Source organism: Pelodiscus sinensis, chromosome 21, assembly GCF_049634645.1.
Source record: "Pelodiscus sinensis isolate JC-2024 chromosome 21, ASM4963464v1, whole genome shotgun sequence".
NCBI classification, from domain to species: Eukaryota; Metazoa; Chordata; order Testudines; family Trionychidae; genus Pelodiscus; species Pelodiscus sinensis.
Window position 1 is genome coordinate 5,144,715 of NC_134731.1, and position 21,694 is coordinate 5,166,408.

Here is a 21,694-nt window from a genome sequence, read left to right on the forward strand (position 1 = left end):
GCAAAACACCAGCATGGACAAAGACCCAGATGAAATCTACAAGGGTATGTCTACACTACCACCCTAGTTCGAACTAGGGTGGTTAATGTAGTCAATCGAAGTTGCAAATGAAGCCCGGGATTTAAATATCCCGGGCTTCATTTGCATCTTGCCGGGCGCCACCATTTTTAAATCCCCAGTAGTTCGGACTCCGTGCCCGCGGCTACACGCGGCACGGAGTAGGTAGTTCAGATTAGGCTTTCTAATTCGAACTACCGTTACACCTCGGAAAGCCTAATTCAAACTACCTACTCCGTGCCGCGTGTAGCCGAGGGCATGGAGTCCGAACTACCGGGGATTTAAAAATGGCGGCGCCCGGCAAGATGCAAATGAAGCCCAGGATATTTAAATCCCGGGCTTCATTTGCAACTTGGATTGACTACATTAACCACCCTAATTTGAACTAGGGTGGTAGTGTAGACATACCCCCAGACACTTGCCTCGCTCTCGCAGCCCAGAACTGGTGCTCTCTCCTTCGGGAGCATGCTCATTGGCACCACAGGTGCATTTCTCTACTTGCTACCGCTCCGCTGTCAAGCACAGTCATGACTTGCCAGTGTTGATGTTGAGACCATGTTCGAGATCACTGCACGATGTCTCCCACAGACAGTCTTCTTGGTCTTCATCAACTGCCTCGAAGTCTTCCCATTCACCAAGATTACCGGTCTTTTCGCACTAGAGTGAATATGACAACGATTGCAGGAGTGCGTTCTCCTCCCAAATGTCCTCCCCAGTCAAAACAACTGCACCCCATGAGGGGCACTGACCACAGTATTCTCATATCCCTCCCTCTTTCCCCCGTGGTATCCAGACTGGTCTTACTACCCTCATTACCTGTCATCATGGTCTCTATGTAGGCACTGGGCATTGTCCAGAACACCACATCGTAGGAGATGTTACACACCCACCCAGAGGCAGAGAGACTTCTCATACTCCAGACAACAGCAGAGACCCTTTGAACAAACTTGTTCCATGGCAAGAAACCAGCACTGAGGGCCCCCAATAACTGAGCATCCAACCAGCAGTGTTCCAGGCAGCAGGTTTGAGGTCTTGGTTGAGGGTCTGCATGACCGCTCCATTTCACCAGTGCCTCATGATCATGCAACTTTCCATTATCGTCTGCACCTTTTTTACAACCAATGGGCAGCAGTCACTATGGACCACTGGGTCCTAGAGATCATAAAACACAGATATTCCATTCCCCGTATATCAGTTCCCCCAACCTCACCACCCTCCCTGTTTCTCTTCAGGGACCCCTGTCATGAATCACTTATATGTCAAGAGCTGGATCATTTTCTATACATAGGTGCCATAGAGAGGGTGCCTGAACAATATCGGTGCAGGAATTTTACTCAATTTTGTTTCTCACTGAGAAGATAACTGGGGGTTAGAGATCCATCCTCAATCTGCATTGTTTAAACAAGTACCTCCGCAAACAACAGTTCAAGATCATCACGCTCATGTTCATCATTCTGGCACTAGACAAAGGAGATTGGTTTGCAGCCCTCAACCTGCAAGACACTTATTTCCATGTAGCCACACACCCAGATCATAGGCGCTTCCTCTGTTTTATGGTTGCCTCGGAACACTTTCAGTATCAAGTCCTGCCTTTCAGACTTTTTTCTGCCCCCAGAGTCTTCTCAAAGACACTGGCCATTGTGGCAGCACATCTACATTGCAAGGGTATCATGATTTTTCCTTACCTCAATGACTGTCTTGTATGAGGTCCATCTCAACAAGTGACACAGGACATGATCCTTTTTACCAAGAGGCTTTTTGAATCTTTCAGCCTCATCATAAATGAACAAAAGTCCACCCTATATCTCATGCAATCTGTAGAGTTCATAGGAGCATATCTCCCCAGTCAATGCTTATTGACTTCATAGCCTTATTGCAATCATAAAGTCCAGCCCTATTGTGACAGTATTAACTTGTCTTCAATTCACGGGTCATATGGCTGCCACAATATATGTCATTTGTTATGCATGTTTGTACTTTTGCTGCCTCTAGCACTGGCTGTCCTCAGTTTACATCCTGTCCAAGCACCACCTATACAAGCAGGTGACTGTCCCTATGAAGGTTCACACCTCTTTACAGTGGTGGACCAGTCCAAAGAACCGCCTTGCGGGTGTTCCATTCCAACAGATGCAACTCTCTACACAAATCACCACAGATGCTTCCCTCCTCAGGTGGGGTGCACACATTCAGCATCACTGTGGTCAGGGCAGATGGTCAGCTCTCAAATCCCAGTGGCATATTAACCTCCTAGAGCTCCACACGGTGAGCAATGATTGCAGACATTTCTTCCAGCACATTCGCGGCTCATCAACTGTCAAGGTAGTGCCCACTCTCCATCCCTCTGTGCGGAGGCTGTACACCTATGGAATTGGTGTATCCACAACAATATCAATCTTGTTGCATCATATCTCCTGAGGGCCAACAACACAACTGCAGATGCTCTAAGCCATCATTTCACAACAGACCATGAATGGGAAATTCATACATGTGTCCTGCATGCCCTGTTTCATCTCTGGGGATTTCCAGTGGTACATCTTTTTGCAACATACCAGAATGCCAAGTGTCCCCAATATTATTCCAGGATGGGGACAGGGACAGGTTCCCTGGGAGATGCCCTCCTTATCAAATGGGAGGCTTGCCTCTATTACACATTCTCACTGTAGGGTAAACTGAGGCAGCCCTAAATGTGCTAGTAGGCCTCTAAACAGCATAACTCCATTCTAGGATTAAGGCCTGGGAACACCACAGTCAGGATAAGAGCTGCAGACAGTGGAATGACCTTGGGCACTATAGCAACCACATTCTAAGACACTCGGACAGGACTCCAGTTAGTAACCTAACACATTTGGCTTAAGATAACATTCATACATTTGCTTAACTGTCTTGCTTCTTGCTTCACTCCTAGATAATGAGCCTGAGAACCCAGTGCTGCACCAACTCAAGGCCATACCCGCCTGCTATAAGAAACATCATCATCATCAATGCAGACTAAATGTTATTACTGTTTTGCTGACATGTTTAAACAATAACCATCTATATGTATTAATTAATAAGTTGTTACTTTGCAATGGGCGGAGATATTATGTAATCTTTAGTGGTTCTATTGGCTTATGTGCTCATTTCGTCTTGAAGCTAAACCTATCAAATCATTTTTCCTCCGTCCACCTGCTGACTATATAACCTATTGTATAGTGTTAATTAACCAGTGTTCACCAGGGTAACCCCTGCGTGTCACTCGATCAGCTGGTGTAATAAATCCTCCGCTTGTTTTCACCTGCATCCAGAGGGTCCTGGCTTATTTCCAACAAATTGGGGACTCGTCCGGGATCCAGGCTTGTGAGCTGATCGGGAGCTGGAGACTGAAACCCAAGAGAGGTGAGTATATTTAATTTACCACCTCATTAGGTCTAGGGGTTGACGTCTCTGGTTTCCTTCAGAGACATCCTGGTTCCGTTCCCATTTGAGGCATGAGATACCTGGATGAGGGTGAACCAAGTATATGAGGCAGGCCTGAAAGAGGGAGGGACGAGCACAAGAGAGTTGTGTACTGTTAGAATGAAGGGGCTCGTTACGGAGAGACTGGATAAATCACCAGGGAATGATTGAGCCGTACGTTAAGCTCGGGATCGGCCGAGTACGCAAGGCGGCAGGCAGCACGAACTGGTGACCCACTCTCTCATTGCACGTAACATTATAAGACCTGGCGGACGCCCCCCAGCAGGTACTTAACGTACAAACTCTCGCATAGTGCAAATCCCTGCCGGCAATTGTGAAGGTACTAAGAGGTGCTACAAGGAGCAAAGACCGTACGGTATAAGCCACACACGGAATCTCGGAAGTAAAGGCTGATCCCTAAGAGTGCGTCTGAAAGACGTAGCTAAAGAGGGACAGTTAAGCCGTGTGTGGAATCCCCGAGGAGGTACCAGAAAAGCAGGGAAGAAAACCGCGCGCAACCTCCGTAAGCCCCAGCCGGTTCGAGAGCAAAGTGCCCGAGCCCAGAACTGGAGGATAAGCCCCAGCCAGATCGGGAGCCAAATTACTAGAGTTTGGGCTGGTGGAGAAGGAACCCAGCGCCTGTCCGGAGGGACTGGGAAGGTTTGAGAGTGAGCTAGAAAGTGTGATCCGCTGAACTTCTGCGTTCTCCGGACCGCGTGTTTGTATGTCATACCTTAGCATTGGTTGCTAAGGAATAGGATTGCTAGCAACCAATGACTGAGTACACTAATCCGTGGGTTGTTCTAGACAACTACTGGGATTTGGAGCAACCCCAGGGATTGCTCCTCTTCCTGTTAAGGGTAATCCTATTCCTCCTTCTGATAGTGTGTTGGAAACCACGATTCTAATCACTCATTCGAATGAATGTTAATTGATGAATGAGGAGTGAATGCTACTGACTAGGTCTGAGTTAAGCCCCAGCAATCTTTTCTTTCAGTGTAAGTGTGCGTGAACAAACAAAAAAATTCCTTTTATAATCAGAGTCGCCAGGAAGACTATGTCCTAGTCATCCTTATAACCCCTGCCTGGGCCAGCCACACTTGGTTTCCCTATCTTTATCGGGTGTCTCATTGACCTCCTTACCCGCTTCTGAGTGATCAAGACCTCCTCTCTGAATGCGGGCAAGCTTCTTCACGCCCAGCCAGAAATGCTACACCTGATGGAGTGGTTTCTTTCTGGCTCTCAGAGATGGAGAAGAGATGTTCACAACAAGTGAGAAATATCCTGATTCAGAGTAAAAGATAGAGTGTTTGAACACTTCAACATCGGTGTTCAACTAGCTGCCATTCCCCTTCGTAAATTCCTGGATTACATCATGCATCTGTAAGATCAAGGTCTATCACTCTCCTTTCTCAGAGTACATCTTGCACTGGCAGCTTTCCACCCTCCAAATGATGGGTTTTTGCTATTTGCACATCCTATCACTAAGAGGTTTCTTAGAGGGCTCCATAACCGTAACCCTCCACACAGACCTTTAGCCCCCACGTGGGATCTGGACCTTGTGCTCAACATACTAACTAGACCACTGTTTGAGCCCTTGGCCACATACTCACTCTCCCTGTTAGCAGCACTCTCCCTGTTAGCAGCAAAGATGGTGTTTTTAATAATCGCAGTCACATTGGCGAGATGAGTTAGTGAAATTGCTGCTCTCACGGCATCACCACCTTCCACTGTTAAGGTAACAAAATTTGGTAGGGCCATGGTGTCCAACACGCTAGCCGCTAGCCACATGTGACTATTTGGCCAGTTGGGTGTGGCTAGTTGGCTTGAACAATGTGGTTATTTGGCTGGTTGAGTGTGGTTAGTTCGCTATAGCAGTAGCCACGGAGATTATAGTGGCTAACTATAGTCAGCTATAGATCTGGGTGCTGGGAAAGGCTCTTGTAGCCTTTTTATTTATTTGGGGACCTGAAGGCTTGACCTAGCAACCTCTTCATTGCAAAATTCCTCTACGTTTTTTGAAATGTGGTTCTCTTTCAGAATGTAATACACAGTTCAGAACATGCAGGTGACAATTCTCCCCTCCCCCCAGAAACAAACCCATTTTCCCTTGTCAAAGGGGGCAAGTTGGAATATGGGGCATTGGTAGCAACAATTCTCTTAAATTTAAAAAAAAAAATCCCCTTCCTAGAATGGGTAGTTTTTGTAACTAAATATTTACTCCATTGTGCACTTGAAATTACTTCTTGTTTCTCTTATTTTCAGTATCCTATCTAAGTTGAAGTTGGACAAATACATTTGGAAGAAAGTTAGCCACTAGGATTCTCAAATGTTAAGAGGTTTGCTTTGAATGCCAAAATTTTCCATTGGTCAGTTTGTTTGAAAATCAAAGAATTCCTATCAGAGGTAGATGTGACAGAAGAACATCTGTTGAGAATGCACAGAAAGGAAGGTGAATGTGTTAAGGAAGCATTCATAGCATATGGCACCCATAGTGTTCACAAATACAGTGAAACCCCAAAAGTACCAATAAATGGCAGAGGTTCCAAACTCTGAAGAGCCACAGAGCCTCAAAAAGGAGATTGCCTGTTTTTTCCTTTCTCTCCTACCTTAATGGAGTGGATGCCTATTTGACAGTATAATGAACATATGAAATGTGTAGACACTTAAGGAAGCTTACCTTTTCTAATTGTTTCATGGTAGGCTCCTTCCACTCGCTGTAGGCATCAAATGTTGGTTCTGTCCTATTGTGGCTACTATGTCTTTGATCTGTTGCTAGGCTGAGGCAAGATCTCTGGATTTCCAGGTCACCATATTACTTTTCAGTCATATGTAGCTCTGATATTTACCTATCCCCATTATCCCCCTGTTGATGCACTGTCAGGGTGTCATTTCAGTGAGGCATTCACATTGCACTGGAAGCTGCTGGGGAACAGAGAGAAACAGATTACAACCATTCATTTTTCCCATCCTACAAGTGTGTATCTTTTTTCCCCAACAGCATCCACACTGGGAAAAGTTTGTGCCTGCTGCACTGCCTAGGTAACCAAAATCAAGAGTTGTTGAATACTTTCTGGAAGGAATTTCCAATGGATGGATTAAACCAGAAATAAAAAACTTCAGTAGATTATGAAGAACATAATTTAGAACTGTTCATTACGATTATTTTAGAACAGTATCTCTCAGCCTTTCTAGAATACTGTATCCCTTTCAGGAGTTTGATTTGTCTTGCATAGCCCCAACTTTCATCTCACTTAAACTGCTTGCTTACAAAATCAGACATAAATACAAAAGAGTCACAGCACACTATTATTGAAAAATTGCTTATTTTTACTATATAATTAAACTCAATTAGACTAAATATTGTACTTGCATTTTAGTGTATAGTATATAGAGCAGTATAAACAATCATTGTATGAAATTTTAGTTTGTACTGTCTTCACTATTGCTTTCTGTGTAGTCTTTTGTAAAATTAGGCAAACATCTAGGTGAGTTGACATACCCCCTAGAAGACCTCTGCATACCTCCAGGAGTATGCTTTCTGTTAGTTGAGAACCACTGTTTTAGGACCCTTACTGGCCTCAGTCAAAGAATATAGTCCTTATACTTGGAGGAGAACAACAGCTTTGGCAGATTACCCTCTGGCACGGATAACATGAACAGAACGTCCCAAATGCCTTGCCAGCAATAAGAGCAAACACAAGGCTGTCAGTGGTATAAACAGGAGTGCTATTTTGTTATGTCTGTGTCCAGGTAGCACATAGATAAGATCATTGTCCAAAAGAGTTTAAATTAGTTGTTACCTGGATATGCAGATTGAAACCTGTTTTCTAAAAGATTCCTATTAAAATGGGAATACAAACCTGAATTTTATAGGCTGGAGAGCATGGAAACAAGGCTTGTTAAAATTAGGTAATTACCAGCAAGGTCACTTAGGGGAAATAATAATTTGACGTATATATGTGCATGTAAATATATACACCTTATCTACCCAGTAGCACAGATGAAAAAAATGTGTGAGAGTTTTTCTGATGCTTTCATGATACATTGTGTAGTTCAAGGCAGGGTCTTGTAGTATGAGAATTTAAGCATGGAAAGGCCTAGAATTGAGGAATTGATTCCTAAACACAGTAGACACAAAGAAATTGATGAAAACTATTAGAGAAATATTCTTCTTTAGAATTGTAAAATTGTTCTCATTAAGGCAGTCAAGAAGCAGGAAAGGATAGAAAAACAATAAGACAAGTTGTTTTACCAGAAACGGTGTAGTCATTTCAGACTTAGGAAAATACACCTACCTAAACTGACTATTAAAATATGCAGCTGGGCTCTCAAGCGTAACTCACAACTTGAATCAACACTTATTTTTCTTTAAATTTCCCATAGCTCCACTAATGAAAATAATAATGTATGGTGTCTGCTAGTGTTTTAATTACTATATCATGTAATGTGATTTAGAGCTGATATAGGCAATGTGATAAAAAAGTGATTGCAGAGGTCTGTCTAAATTAGCTCTTCCATTATTGATGCCACCAGCATAACTCTGAGTCTTGGTACGTTTAAAAAAATGCAAGTGTAGATAAGGCCACATAGGTTGTATTCTGCATTCTTTGCACACTCAACTAAGTCATGGGTGAGTAAGGAATACAAATTCTAGAAATTTAATATTATACATAAATCTATTACTTGCCAGTCAAGGAATAAACTGCCATGTTCTGTGACGCAAACTTCTGGGCTTCAGCAGTACATTAATTCATTACAATACTTTTGTTTCCATTTTCAATACTAGAGAAAGCAGAATAGCTGGCTTTACTTTTCTGTCCTGTGAATAAGGAAGACTGAGTAAAACAGGGTAGCAGACCTGAGTACATTTAACATCAAATTAAGAATGACTTAAGAAAAAAAGATCCAGAAGACCATCCAGGAATAAAATGCATCAACATGCAGTTTAAACAACTATATAGTTAGAGAAACTTAGCGACGCAGATAATAAATATAGGGCCAGTTACTCCCTGGTATCAAAGACCTCACTAAATTATGAAGAAATGGAGAAAAGTGGTAAAAGATGAGCATGAGCAAGTTAGAAAAAAAGATGGTTTAGAATATCAAGACATGAATGTAATCCTCAGTAAATGGAAAGCTGACTGTTTATGTTGATTTTGAGAGTGAATTTTTTTTGGCTAATGAATAAATTAAGAAACTAGGAACAGTCAAATTCATTTCTGTTTTGTGGGAAGACAGAAATAAGTTTAGTAGATTTTTGTAAAGTCCTTGTTAGGTTTACAGTTGTGCAGAAATAGAATTCAAATTGTAACTCAGATGACTTTTGTTGGCTTGAATAGCCTTTTAATAATTTTACTGCTCAGGTTATGTGAACTTTCAATAACAGATTAAAAAAAGCAAAGTGTAAACAGTGTCTTTATAGTGGCAAAAAGTCTCAGAGAGGAAGCCAAAACAATGAGCAATCCTTTGGCACTTTAGGACTAACAAATCTATTAGTCCATGAGCTTTTGTGGGCAAAACCCAATTCATTAGATGAATTGAAGTAGAAATTACAGAATCTAGGGTTGATGTCGTTGAACTTGTAAATGAACTCCAGTTCATCTGTGATTTCACTCCCCCCCCCCCCCCCCCCCCCATCATCAGGTTGCCTTAGAATTATGCATTTTTAAAAAAATAAAATAAATTTTGTGTTCATCTTCTAGTTTTTTTACCCTGCTGGGTGTACTATGATCAGATTTTCTAGCTTTAATCCTCAAAGATGTGAACTAGAACCTTACTTTCTTTAAATGAAGAGAGAGAATTTAAAGTATTCACTTGTTTCCGGGAAAGGGGCTCTAAGTAAAACATCAGATATAGCTGGAATCATAACAAATAATGAAAGCTGGCAACAGAGTGAAATCTTTGAAGTAGGGTTTCTAGGTAGATTTCTGTTAAGTAAAGCCAGGTGTGACAAGCTTCACTTAAAAGTACAGTAAGCTTCCGATAATCCGGCATATTAGGTCCCAGGGGGTGCCGGATTATCAGAAGGGGGGGCTATGACGGGTCTGGGGTGGGGTGGGGGGATGCTACCCCAGATCCCCTCATAGCCCCCCCTTCCGATAGTCCAGCTCTGCCCCAGGAGTCCCTGATTCAGCTGCTGCTGGTCAGTTTCAGCAGCGGCTGAATCAGGGATGCCTGCAGCAGAGCAGCTGGAGTGCTGCTGGGTTGCGAGACAGCTATAGCCAGGATTACTAGTAGAGACAGAGTGATCTTGGCTGCAACTAGGGAGGGAATACAAAAATATTGGTCAAGCTTCAGTATTTGAAAATGCTGCTCAGCTGCACTTTATGTTGTGAGAGAAACATTCAGAGCACAAACAAATTGGACTCTGAAGCTTAAAAGATGTTACTTTTTTGAACACCCGGATTCATAACACCCATTTTATGTGTGAGACATAATTCCCTCCCACTTAAACTCTTACATAAAGAGCTGAATCAGCTTTAATTATGGCACACGTAAGTTTAAAGTGTTAACTGAAGAACGAAAAGGAAGAGACAACTTATTTTTTCATACTAAAGCAGAAAAAAAAAACCACAAGGAAAAGCTTGCTCCAGGGTTCAATTGATCTCGATTGCCCAAAATGCAACAGGAACCTGATCAAGACTAGTAGGTTCAATCAGCATCCTACTCAGATATTTAAAAGCAGACCATTAGAGATGAAGTTACTAGGTTACAGACTAGAAGAGCAAGTCCTCTAGTAATTCATTTTGTATACTAGTAATTTGTATTTTGTATACTAGTAATCCTGGCTATAGCTGAGCTGTCTTAGTTTCCTGTAGGGTTGCCAGGTGTCCAGTATTGACCTGGACAGTCCAGTATTTTCACCTCCTGTCCAGTAAAAACAAAAAAAAAATCAGAAAATATCAGACACCTAAAATGTCTGGTATTTTCTGATTTTTTTTTTTCCCTGTCAAGAAGCGAAAATACCAGACACCTGCAACACTACCACACTCAGCAACCGGGCCCAGGACCCCTCCTGGACCCTCCCTTAACCCCCACCCCAACCCCCGCTCCTCCTCACTTACTTGATTCTGCAGGGGAGCTCTCTTCTCGCACAAAGTAAGAAAACAAAACGGCCACCAGCCCAAAAAAAAACCCCAAAGGCCTTAACGGGGCCATGCTGTTTTTTTATTTTATTTTATTTTATTTGCTTCATAACTGTTGGGGTCCTTTTTTTTTTTTCTCAACAACTTTGGTCTCCCACCTTTTCTTTTCCTCAACAGTGGTTTTTTTGGGGGTGGGGGAAGTGTTTGGTATTTTTGGTTAAACCATCTGGCAACCCTATTTCCTGGGGTGATCCAAATCACCATATATCTTTTGATGGACTTGAACTCTTCTCTGAGTCCACCAAGGATACATACTTTGAAAAATTCCAGGGCCACTCTCAGGTCTCTCAGCATATATGTGCCTGTGAACAAAAGAAAATTTCAGATCACAAATAGTAGAGAGTGCTTATCCAGTTCAATTCTATACTTACCATAAGCCTTCTGAACCAACAAGAATAATCTGAAATTCCAAAATCTGGGAACACCTACCACAGTTGCTTCCACAACCCTTGCTGTCCTTTTCATTCTGCTATCAATTTTGAAGTTTTGGTTAAGGGTCCAGAACATTCCCACTTCATGAGTCTTCAGCTGTATCATGACACCCCTTCTATCCTATTGAACACTGATCTGCAGAGGAGCATATGATGTCATGTTGGACAAGTGAGTTTTTAAGGTCACAACATCAGGTTATTCTGTTCACTTCACCTCCATCCTCCATGCCTTCTATGTGAGTCTTTTAGGGACTCATCTCTTGATAATTTGCTGCTACAGGAAGGCTTATTTATGCCTAGGGCCATAGAAATGGTTGTATCCAGCGCAATGTTACATCTCAGACTCCTAAACATCTTTGTGTTACATCACAGATGTTCAGTATGGTGACTCTCTGAAGTATAACTCCATCATTAGATTACAGCAGGGGTGGGCAAAAGGGCCTTCATGGGCAGAATCCAGCCCGCCACGTGGATGGATCCGGCCCACGGAGGCCCTTCTGCTTCCTCACCCCCTGGCCAATTAGAGTCTGGGGGCAGGGGAGTGCCTGAAGCCTTCTTCGCTGTGCCCCCATCCTGCAAGCAGCGCACAGCTGCTTAATTGGCCTGGGGGCGGGGGAGCACGCAAAGCCTCTTCCAGGGCATGGGTGCCTAGTGAGAAGGGGGGCAAAGGGGCCCCCCAGACCAATCATAGTCTGCGGGTGGGTAGCCCTGCCCCTTCCTGTTTAGGTCCCATCCCTTCCTGGGTGGCCTGGAGCTACTTCAAAAAATTTTGAAGTGGCCCCCAGCATAAATTATTGCCCATCCCTGGATTACAGGGTTTGTGGCCCTTAACCTTCAGAACACGCATTGTCACATTGCAGTTTATACTGTCACAAGACATTTCCATGTTTTACAGTTGACTAGGACCACTTCTACTATCATATTCTCCTATCTTGACATTTGGCTGTCAAAGGCCAGTCACACTATGAAGTTCTCTCTACTGTACAAATAGTGACTCCACTTAGAAATGTCTACTTTTATCCCAGGACAGTAAGCAGAGTTCATAGAGGCTTCTCTGATTGACATGACAGCCAGAGCTTACTTTGCCGTGGACAAGTTTACAACTCTAACAAATCTAATTTCTAAGGTCCAAATAAGCCCCCAGATTTTGGCAAGAAGTTATCTTCAACTGCTACAACATATGGCAGCTTGAAGTTTCATAATGCAGCAAGCCATGTCACATCTTTGCTGCTTCCAGGGATGGTTCAGAACAGTCTATATTCCAAACAGCCTAGACAAGCTAGTGTCTGTCCCTTTCTGGGGACTGGACTCATTCAGTTGTTAGAAGGACCCTTCCGAAGTAGGGATGTAAAAGGTTAACTGGCGGAGGCTGGAGCAGCTCCCTGCTCACTGTGGACAGGGGTCTGCTCCAGCCCTGGGGGGCCTGTTGCAGACAGGGGCTACTCTGGCCATCCTGAGCTTCCTCTGTCAGTGGCAGGCGTGAGGGGCCACAGTCAGGGAACCACTCCAGCCTGTCTCTGACGGGACTAGGGGGGTTGCTCCAGCCCAACTTAATTGGTTAACCAGTTAAGCTTCACGTTTAGCCAGTTAACCAAATAAACGGGATTTTACATCCTTTTTCCAAAGTCCATGAGGAATCCCATTCACCCAGCCTCCTCTTACCTTCATTGTAACATTGGATGCATTCTTCCTTGGATGGGGAACATGCCTAGGGACATATACTATTTAAGGTAAAATGTTCTGCCCAAGAGTGCCACCTTCACATTAATCTCCTGAAACTGAGAGCAGTCAGGAATGCCTGCATTGATCTCCTTCCATTATCAAGGGCCAATCCAACAAGGTCATGACAAATAACATAGTCCAATAAATTCTACATCAGTCGTCAGGGCACAGCATTCCCTTTGTACTGAAACAATAAAGCTGTGCAATTGGTGTGTAACCAATCAGGTACTAATCTCAGCCTCCTACTTTCCAGGTATACAAAATGAAGGCTGATGATCTCAGAAGACAGTTGAGTTGGACTTGGGGATTCTCAAAGGTATCTTTCTGATCTGGGGGTTTCCAGAATTTAATTACTTTGTCACCATTGTCAACAGGAAACACAAAATATTCTGTATAGGAGAACTGCCTCCTCTTTCTCTAGGAGAGGCATTCCTCAGTTTGCAGACAAAGGGCCTTCTCTGTGTATATCTTCTGATGCCATTGGTCAACACTGAGGATTAAGATCAAACAAGATAGATCCAGAATCATTTTAGTGGTACTGACATGGATGAGATGAATTTGGTACCTATATCTGGTCTCACTTGCTTCTGGCCATTCCCACTCCAAATTGACTCTTTATTCCCACCTGATCATTCTTCCACTCAGAGCATGGTTCCTCATTGATTCTCACAGAAAGAAATTTCATGATTGACAGAAATACAATCGACAGTTTTAAACAGCAGGAGGATATGTACACACAACACACACTTTCAAAAATGAAGAGATTCTGTTACTGGCATGTTTCGTGTCAGTTTCTACTTGTTCACTCTTTCCACTCATCTATTTCTTCATTAACTATCGGAATTAAAAAAGTCAGTTTTTTTCATTAGTTCCATCATGGCCCACTTGGCAGCTGCCACAGCTTTTTCACCTGCAGGGAGATTCTCCTCAGCTTGTGATGACAAGATTCATCAAGAAGTTGGTTAATTTTATCCCATAGATTAAACAGTCCACCTCATGTGAGAGTTAAATCTAGCCCTTAATTGTTTTATGAAGCCTCCCTTTGAATCACTGGCAACCTGTTGTTTCCTTGTCCCTCTTGGTGGCCGTTACCTCTGCTTGTAGAGTCAGAGAAATGGTGGCTTTAATGGCAGATGTTTTAGAAAACAAAAAAAAACCCTTTATAGTATTTTTCAGGAGAAAGTGTTCAGTTTAACCAACCGGTGAATTTCTACCCAACGTATCCTCTGAACTCCATATTAACCAGACTATTCTGCGTTCAGGTTTTTTTTCTTGATGCCTCATCGGGCCAGGGAGAAAGTGACCCTCCATACTCTGGATGTCAGAAGGATGTTAGCCTTCTGTCTGAACATAATGAATACATTTTGAAAGTCTCAGGCAGTTTCATTTGTGGAAAAATCCAAAGGATCCATTGTTTCCACTCAGACTCTTAAGGTGGAGCTGTCTTGTATTATCTCTTGTTACGATGTTGTCTGTATCCAGCCTCCTCCTAGAGCACTCATCCATTCTGCAGGTTCACAGTCAAACCCTATGGTATTATTGCAAAATATTCCATTTACTGAAATTGCACAGCTGCAACTTGGAACTTACTACATATCTTCTCCAAACATTGTGTCTTGGTTCACTCTTCTAGAACAGGTACTGTGGTTGGCAATGCAGTTCTGTTTTTGTTGTTACAATTGACTCCAAAACCCCTTCCTTTTTTGGCAAATACAGCTTCGAAGTAACCTGGAGCAGAGGACTCATAGAAATACTAGAAAACTACTTGTGCAGGATATGGAGTTCTTTGAGATGTATGTTTTCAGATTGTGGGTGCTCCCCTTACTTCTCTGCTTCTTCAGATTTTAATTTTGCATGACTCTGGGGTAGATAAGGAATCTAGGGCAGTTTGCTCATGCAGCTTTATAGATCCTTGGCACTGAGCACATGGATATATGGAATGCATGTGCGGGGTGAACAAGCATTGATATGGAAAATAAAAGGTGCATAAGGCACATGTGCATCTGAAGTGGAGCACTCATAGGGACATACATCTCAAAGAATTCCAGTTACTGCACAAGGTGAGCAATCTCTTCTTTGATTCAAGCCTTATTGATCACTATTAAGTATGAAAATTACAAATTGTCAAGTCAATCTAAAGAGACAGTTGCTGTGGACTGTGCTCATGTTCTGTTAGTGGACCTGATAGCCAGATTAGATCAGGATTCAAAACTGCAACAGAGGGGCTGGCTCCCAAAAGCTTAATGTGACAGCTAATAAGGGAATTATTTTTCAAAGCAGCTGTCTGCAAAGAAGGGAAATTGGAAACAGTGCGGGGGTGGATACAGACAGTCATGACAGGATTGTAGGAATCTGGGATTCCTGACTGCATACATCTTTAGAGACCACCCACTGAGCTTTGGAAGATGGTAATGTAATAAGCTATAATAACATAGAGGCTCTTAATGAAATTTGAGAGCAGTTTTATCTGAGATCTTCATTACAAATAGAACACAAGCAAAAGGATTATTGTATTAACAAATGATATCAGAAGTGGGCAGAAGGGACCTCAAAGATGGGCCTGCTAACTATGTGGTATCCTACTAGTTCAGGCTAAGTAAATGATCAAGTCCTGCTGTGGAATTTGACTTCATGATTTTCTGGCTCAAAGGTAGATAGTAGTCTGAGCCCCTTTCATACTGAATGCGACCTCTCCATTCAACCCTCCCAATAACCACATTATAAAGATCTAAACTCCTTGGCTACGTCTACACTGGCCCCTTTTCCGGAAGGGGCATGTTAATTTCAGAAGCCGTAATAGGGAAATCCGCGGGGGATTTAAATATCCCCCGTGGCATTTAAATAAAAATGTCCACCGCTTTTTTCCGGCTTTTAAAAAAGCCGAAAAAGAGCGTCTACACTGGCCCCGATCCTCCGGAAAAAAAGCCCTTTTCCGGAGGATCTTATTCCTACTCATTCCCATCCTAGGGTCTACACATCCTGTCCTCAACCCAGCAAGGGTATGGCTAGACTGCAGGAGTTTTTCAGGATTCTGGAGATATCCCAGAAAAACTCTTCTGCATCCAGGGATGCATTTGTTCTTCCGCTTTTTTTAGTGGAAGAGTAAACATGATCTTTTGGTCACCCCTATATTCCTCTTTCCACGAGGAATAAGGGGGCTTCCAAAAGAAGGGGTCTTTCTGACATTTGGTCCAGTCTAGACAGGCCAAATATTTGAAAAACCTCTTCCTACAGAAGAATTGGGGAACAAAAAAAAAGCAGCAGTATAAGGATTGGGGATAGCAAGTGATGGAGAGGAGGAGAATGGAGAGGGTGGGGCTTCAAGGAAGAGGCAGGGTGGTAGATCTTGGCTTGGTCTGTCATTTAAAAAGTGATCTTGGGTGTAAAAAGGTTGGAGACCACTGGAGTTGGGAGAGCACCAGAAGGGTGAAAGTCAGGACTGGCAGCTGCTGGAGGAGGAGGGAAAAATAGGGGGAAAGGGTTGGAGAGGAAGGGGCTTGTGCTGAGGGGAGGGGGGCAAGTCAGGAGAAGAAAGGGGAAGGCGACAAGGGACAGGGTGGAGGAGAGAGACAAATGCCAGGGGGCCAAGTAGAGACAATGAGGAAAAGAGCAGGAGGAGAGGGGTCAGTGGGGGGGGGGGGGGGGAGAACACAGGATAATGCTGGGAGAAGAGAGGGGAAGGACTTGGGAGGCTAGAGGGGAGAAGGGGAGGTGCTGGGAGAAGGCTTGAAAGAAGGAGTGGGCATGATTAAGGAGGGGATGGAGCAAGGCATGTGTGAGGGTACAGAGGGGCATGAGAGGAACAGGGGCAGAGGGTGGTGAGGGGGTGGGTGTCAGGTTCACACCCCAGTGCACCTCAGTGCCCCCTGACTGTCTTCATATAGCCCATCTCAGGGCAGAATACAGTCTGTATGGGTTGCTCATCATAAGCATTTGGGCTTATCTCCGCGGCCCCGCTTACCTAAGCCAGGCTGTAACCTGTCTCCAAGCCCGGGCCTTTCCTCCAGCCCCTCACCAGGGTAGCCTTAGCTGGCCTTCTAGCTGGCTAGCCCCAGCGGGTCTCCCTCCTGGGAGCTCCTGCTTCCTCCACAGCCAGCCCCTCACTGGCCTCTCTCCTGAGCAACCTGGGCTTCTCTATATATACATGCCAGCTGTGCTCATACTCGCCCTAATGGGTCCAGCTGGCATCTCCCAGCCACTCGTGCAGTCCTGGATCTTTGCCAGCTGGGCTTTTCCCCGCCCTAATGGGTTCAGCTGGCTTCTACCAGCCACTCCTGCAGTCCTGGGTCTTTGCCAGCTGGGCCCTCTCTAGCCCTAACTAGCTCCCGCTGGTCTCCTTTCTGCTAGCTAATAACTTGGGTGCCACAGTGGCACATCCAAACAAGCCACAAACTCAGTACTGGTGCACAACACAAAATTTATTCTGCTCATGAGAGGAAACTCTTAAGAGGGAACGCTTTCCCTAGCATCTCCGCCCCAGAGTTAATGTCACACACATTGGGGTAATGCAATTGCAGGATAGTTGGATGAGGGGGGGTTTGGTGGAGGCCAAACTAATCCCTATTGGGAGGAGGATGGTGGGAAAAGTCCTTGGGGGGGGGGGGGGGGTCACATGACACCTTTTACTTCTGGTCATGTGTCCATATTGCACCGAGAGTGTTACCTCCAGAGGCGTGGCTAATGGGGTGGAAGAGTACATTAAAAAAAAATTCTTTGGGTGCCTACCCTAATGAAATGTGCTGCGCATGCCTATGAACCAGTGCTTCCAGAGAGTCTATTTTCTGAAACAAACACTAAGCCATCTGCTTAGTAAGCATACATAGGTCTCAAATACTGCTGCTTGAAATAGACAATTGGCTCAATGCAATAGGATGTGTGTTGGGCCACATGTAAAATCCCCACACATAAGACTTCCTAGCTTGTAGTAAGAGCACCTAACTACTTTTTTGCCTTGATGAACGCATTTTATATCTGAGTATTGTAAGATCAGACCAATTCTCAATTTTCTAGTAGCAGCAGTTCCATTTTGTTGCAAGTGTACCCAGGGGCAGATGACCATTTTGCAGGGCCCAGGGCAGCACAATTTTGCGGGGCCCCCCTTTGCCATGGCGCATGCGCGGTGGTGCCACGGCACATGCGTGGGGCTTCTTGAAGCGTGGGACCCGGGGTGGCCACCCCACTCACCCTTCCCTATATCCGCCCCTGGGTGTACCTTAGAGATACATTTGTTTGCAGAGAAATGTTAGGGTATGTCTACACTACCCCCCTAGTTCGAACTAGGGGGGTAATGTAGTCATTCGGAATTGCAAATGAAGCCCGGGATTTGAATTTCCCGGGCTTCATTTGCATGATGCCGGCCGGACTAGCTAGTTTGGATTAGGCTTCCTATTCCGAACTAGCTGTACACCTCGTTCCGAACTAGCTAGTCCGTGCCGCGTGTAGCCACGCGGTATGGGGTCCGAACTAACCGGCATTTAAAAATGGCGCCGGCCGGCATCATGCAAATGAAGCCCGGGAAATTCAAATCCCGGGCTTCATTTGCAACTCCGAATGACTATATTACCCCCCTAGTTCGAACTAGGGGGGTAGTGTAGACATACCCTTAGGGATTAGTGCTTATTTGTAAACCAAGTTAACATGAAAAAAAAAAAACTATTTGCAGTGCACTATATAACCTGATTTCCTTGGCACAAAGCCACAGACAGATTTTCATCTTAATGCTCACCAGATTAAGCATCTAGATCTCAGAATGCTTTTCTAACAACTTCCAATTCCCATTGCCCATAACTTCTTTTGGATCTAGAGTATAATGCATAGTGTGTATATTTCAGCCAGGTGAGTCAGGAAAATATTTTTTTGTCTTTTGCTTTAATTGGGAACATATGGCATATAAGAGGTCCACAGCATATGACTAATACAGGCAGTCCCCGGGTTACGTACAAGACAGGGACTGTAGGTTTGTTCTTAAGTTGAATTTGTATGTAAGTCGGAACTGGTACATATTGTAGGGGAAACTCTAGCCAAACATTTCTCCAGAGCTCAGTTTTATTCTCCCACACCTCACTTCCCTCAGTCCTTTATTCTCAAGCTGAGGTGTTTGCTGAGAAAAGCCACTCCGCATCTCCCTGGTCTGCTGGGGGGGGGGGGGGGGGGTGCTAGCTTCACTTCTCCCTGGTCTGCTGGGGGGAAGCAGCTAGTGCGGGGTTGCCTCACCCCGTTTGTAAGTAGGGATCCGATGTAAGTCGGATCCATGTAACCCGGGGACTGCCTGTAGTTGCATTGTAAAAGAATTCATGTCAGAGACTGTGGCTCTAACAATATTTATCAAAGAGTACATACTACTTATCTTTCTCTAGCACAGGATTCCAGCCACATATAACTGTCAATGTATGCCTTATCTATAATCCTTCAAAGTCTGGAATTCTTGATAGAATGCCATCTCGCTTGGCTTACATATTATCAGAAAGGGACAAGCTTCTAATAGCAGTACCAAAAAAGGCCTGTGTAGTTATTCAACCATCCAGTGTCCTGCTTCTAATAATGATAATTATGTAAGCTGGAGCTGTCTTCATATATTTGGTAATGTGAGATAATAGAAATTGCTATGTGAGCATCTGAACTAACTTCATGTGAAATATGTTACTGCTTTATCAAAGATTTATCTTGAATCATTTTGATGAAAAAATGTTAGTGCTTTATTCATGATTAGAGTTATGTACTGGGTTTTTTTTATTTTTTTTTTAAATTTTGTTGGTAGCTTTTACTACCAGGCTCAGTACAGTAATACTTTACCATGTTCAATCTATTTACCCAATTTCCTCCAAAGTTCTTAAACTGTTTACTAAAAAGCTATTTTTCCTTACAAAATGTCAGTGTAACAGTGTTTGGATTTATAAAATAGGCACATTTATACTTTATTTGAAACAAGCATTATTATTGCATAAGGTTTTGGGTTGTCAGTAACAGGAGCTTAAGATTTATTATGCCTGTGGCTAAATATTAATCTGCACAAAGGTGTTGCTTATTTTCTTATTTCAAAATGTCTTTGAATAATTGCAGATCCTAATAGATGAAAGAATGGTTCTACTAGAGGGATCAGTGGGCCTGATTTATTGAATCAACAAATAAGAACAGTTGGAGTGCATGTACAAGACACACATCTTTCTGATAAGCAGTCAAGCATTGCTCTGCTGTTAGGTTTCAGTAAAAGAATGCATGTTTTTGAAAGGTTGAACAGATCATTTGAATACATTATTTGTCCTTGATCTTTATCATTCAAAGTGTCCACTCAGCTACTTCACCACTTTGTATTTCACTCCTATCCAAGAGTTACAGATGAAAAGGGCATTTAACGTGGCTCATTATATGTAAAGTGTGTCTACTCTAGGTTTCTTTGCTTTCAGTCTTAACTTGCTGATTTAAGAAAATTCATGGCTATGTGATTAAAAAAAAATGTGAACATAGCTCAAATTTAATTTTCCTGAAATTAACAAATCTCACATTGTTCTTGATCTCATGTGTCTTAGAAGGGTCACTCTCAGTTCTGAAGTTTGATATATAGGAGGTTAACAAGAACCCATTCTAAGCTGTGGTACACACTGACAACAGGCCATTGCACCAAGGAGTAGCTGTTGGTAGAGAGGGTTTAGCGGGGAAACAATAGTTTCACAACACTCTCCCAGCAGAAATTCCCCATTGTAATGCTCTATAAAATACACATAAAAAGAGCTGAATGTTAATAAGAACATAAGATCGGCCATTCTGGGTCAGATCAAAGGTCCATCTAGCCAAGTATCCTGTCTTCCGACAGTGGCCAGTGTCAGGTGCCCCAGAGGGAATGAACAGAGCAGGTAAATATCAAGTGTAGCCCATTCCCAGCTTCTGTCAAACAGAGTAGAGACACCATTTCTATCCATCCTGCTTAATAGCCATTGATATCCTCCATGAATGTATCTAGTTCTTTTCTGAACCCTATTAAAGTTCTGCTTTTCTCAAAATCCTCTGCCAAGGAATTCAACAGATTGACTGTGTGGTATGAAGAAATACCTACCCCGTTTTGTTTGTTTTATATCTGCCACCTATTAATTTCATTTAGTGACCCTTAGTTCTTGTGTTATGGGAAGGAGTAAATAATGTTTCCTTATTTACTTTCTCCACAGTGGTCATGATTTTATAGACCTCTATCATATCCCCCCCTTAGTTTCCTCTTAGCTAAGCTGAAAAGTCCCAGTTTTATGAATCTCTCCTCATATGGCAGCCGTTCCAAATCCCTAATAATTTTTTGATGGAAGCTTGCAAGGCCAGGCAGCTACCAGTCAATTGGGAATCAATTTAGAGTGGGGAAATCTACAGTGGGTGCTGGTGTGATCCAAGTAGCTAAGGCAATCCATACCTTTTTGCGATGAGGGGTAGTGACTCTGGGGAAACATGGAGGACATAGTGGAGGGCTTTGTCAAGCTGGGGTTCCCTAACTGTGATGGGTCAATAGATGAAATGCACATCCCCATTTTGGCACTCAACCACATTGTAAAAGAGTACACAAATTGCAAGGCTCAATGGTGTTGCAAGGGCTGGTGAATCACAAGGGAATGGTTAGGAAAGGTGCACGATGTGCACATCTTTAGGAACTCCTGCCTGTTCTGCAAGCTATAAGATGGAACTTTTTGCTCCAACTGGAAAATTAATATCAATGACATTGAAATGCCAAGAGGGATTCTTGGAGATCCAGTCTGACCTTTGCTCCTGTGGCTTATGAAGCTATAAATGGGAAGCCTGGACTACAGCAAGGAACAGTTCAATTACAGGCTGTGCAAGTGAAGAATGGTGGTAGAATATGCTCATGGGTGTTTAAAGGGAAGATTCCACAGTCTGCTAACTAGGTTAGACCTCAACAAAAGCAAC

At 43.5% G+C, this 21,694-nt stretch overlaps 1 protein-coding gene and 2 long non-coding RNA genes across 4 annotated transcripts in view; 2 read left to right on the forward strand and 1 right to left on the reverse strand.

Annotated features, from left to right (window-relative positions):
• Positions 1 to 21,694, forward strand: part of PPM1E (protein phosphatase, Mg2+/Mn2+ dependent 1E) — a 135,301-nt gene that overhangs the window by 15,262 nt on the left and 98,345 nt on the right. The gene's annotated exons all lie outside the window — the stretch shown is intronic.
• LOC142819244 (uncharacterized) lies at positions 425 to 3,157 on the forward strand. The gene is made up of 2 exons (XR_012897046.1): positions 425 to 2,319; positions 2,963 to 3,157. It is a non-coding gene; the product is annotated as an uncharacterized LOC142819244 (long non-coding RNA).
• Positions 8,183 to 16,832, reverse strand: LOC142819242 (uncharacterized). Of its 2 annotated transcripts, XR_012897044.1 has the most exons (4): positions 16,755 to 16,832; positions 11,070 to 11,207; positions 10,896 to 10,942; positions 8,183 to 8,314 (listed from the first exon to the last, which is right to left on the reverse strand). It is a non-coding gene; the product is annotated as an uncharacterized LOC142819242 (long non-coding RNA). The 2 variants fall into 2 exon arrangements; XR_012897043.1 differs by lacking the exon at positions 11,070 to 11,207.